At 51.0% G+C, this 2,329-nt stretch overlaps 1 pseudogene; it reads left to right on the forward strand.

Annotated features, from left to right (window-relative positions):
- Positions 1-549: 549 nt before the first annotated feature.
- Positions 550-2,030, forward strand: LOC100593472 (annotated as a pseudogene).
- The last annotated feature ends 299 nt before the right edge of the window (positions 2,031-2,329 follow it).

Here is a 2,329-nt window from a genome sequence, read left to right on the forward strand (position 1 = left end):
TAGCGAAATCATCAGAAAATGACTTTCAAATTAACTATGATTAATATTTTTAAACAAAGTAAAGAAAAAGTTAAATAAAATATGTGAAAGAACCAAGAACTGTAATAGATAATTTGAATTAATGAAACTAAAATTCAACTGGATATCCTACAATGAAAAAACTAGGAATTCAGTGCATGGGAATAATGGGATATGTGACACAAAAGAACAGGTTTATATAACTCCAAAATTATAGAAAATATTAAAATTGAAGCACAAGAACAAAAATAATTGGGAAAAAAGAGCATAAGACATATGTAGGACAGAGTAAAAAAAAAAACTAAAAAATATGGAATGGGAGAAGAGAAAGAATAGGGCAGAAGCAATACCTAAAGAAATAATATTCAAAAAGTTTACAAAATTAATAAAAGACATACACCCACAGAACCAAAAAACTCAGTGAATCATAAACAGGATAAATAAAAAGAAAGCCACACCTAGGCACATCATAGTCAAGTTGTTAAAAAAACAAAGAGACCAAGAAGCAGCTTCTCTGCTCCTTCTGGAATCTCTGCCTGGTTCAGCTCACCTGCCTCCACCATGTCCATCAGGGTGACCCAGAAGTCGTACAAGGTGTCCACCTCGGGCACACTGGCCTTCAGCAGCCGCTCCTACACAGGTGGGCCCGGTGCCCACGTCAGCTTCTCCAGCTTCTCCAGAGTGGGCAGCAGCAGCTTCTGGGGTGGCCCGGGCGGAGGCTATGGTGGGGCCAGCGGCCTGGGAGGCATCACCGCCGTCATGGTCAACCAGAGTCTGCTGAGCCGCCTTAACCTGGAAGTGGACCCCAACATCCAGGCCATGTGCACCCAGGAGAAGGAGCAGATCAAGACCCTAGCCAAGTTTGTCTCCGTCATCGACAAGGTACGGTTCCTGGGGCAGCAGATCAAGATGCTGGAGCCCAAGTGGAGCCTCCTGCAGCAGCAGGAGATGGCTCAGAGCAACATGGGCGACATGTTCGAGAGCTACATCAACAACCTTAGGCGGCAGCTGGAGACTCTGGGTCAGGAGAAGCTGAAGCTGGAGACGGAGCTTGGCAACATGCAGGGGCTGGTGGAGGACTTCAAGAACGAGAATGAGGATGAGATCAATAAAGGTAAAGAGATGGCAAATGAATTTGTCCTCATCAAGAAGGATGTGGATGAAGCTTACATGAACAGGGTAGAGCTGGAGTCTCGCCTGGACGGGCTGTCTGACGAGATCAACTTCCTCAGGGAGCTGCATGAAGAGGAGATCCGGGAGCTGCATTCCCAGATCTCGGATACGTCTGTGGTGCTGTTCATGGACAACAGCCCTCCCTGGACATGGAAAGCATCATCGCTGAGGTCAAGGTGCAGTACGAGGAGATCGCCAACCGCAGCCTGGCTGAGGCTGAGAGCATATACCAGGTCAAGTATGAGGAGCTGCAGATGCTGGCTGCGAAGCACGGGGATGACCTGCGGCGCACAAAGACTGAGATCTCCGAGATGAAGCGGAACATCAGCTGGCTCCAGGCTGAGATTGACGGCCTCAAAGGCCAGATGGCTTCCCTGTGGAGGTCGCCATCGCACATGCCGAGCAGCGTGGGGAGCTGGCCGTTAAGGATGCTAACGTCAAGCTGTCCGAGCTGGAGGCCACCCTGCAGCGGGCCAAGCAGGACATGGCGAGGCAGCTGCGTGAGTACCAGGAGCTGATGAACGTCAAGCTGGCCCTGGACATCGAGATCGCCACCTACAGGAAGCTGCAGGAGGGCGAAGAGAGCCAGCTAGAGTCTGGGATGCAGAACATGAGTATCCATATGAAGACCACCAGCGGTTTTGCAGGTGGTCTGAGTTCGGCCTATGGGGGTCCTCACAAGCCCTGGCCTCAGCTATGGCCTGGGCTCCAGCCTTGGCTCTGGCGCGGGCTCCAGCTCCTTCAGCCGCACCAGCTCCACCAGGGCCCTGGCTGTGAAGAAGATCGAGACCCGCGATGGGAAGCTGGGGTCCGCGTCTTCTGACGTCCTGCCCAAGTGAACAGCTGTGGCAGCCCCTCCCAGCCTGCCCCTCCTGCAACTTGCCCAGAGCCCGGGAGGGAGGCCATTGTGCAGGGGAGCACAGGGAACAGAAGACACACCTGAGGCTCAGCTCTAGCCCTCAGCCCACCCGCGGGGGAATTTACTGCCTGAGGACCCCCTTGCCCATGCCTCCAACTACAGAACAATTCAATTGCTTTTTTTTCGTCCAAAATAAAACCTCAGCTAGCTCTGGGAAAAAAAAAAGATACAGAATCTTTAAAGCAACCAGAGGAATAAAAGACACTACATTTAGAAGAA

The sequence above is a fragment of the Nomascus leucogenys genome, chromosome X (assembly GCF_006542625.1).
Source record: "Nomascus leucogenys isolate Asia chromosome X, Asia_NLE_v1, whole genome shotgun sequence".
Lineage (NCBI taxonomy): Eukaryota > Metazoa > Chordata > Mammalia > Primates > Hylobatidae > Nomascus > Nomascus leucogenys.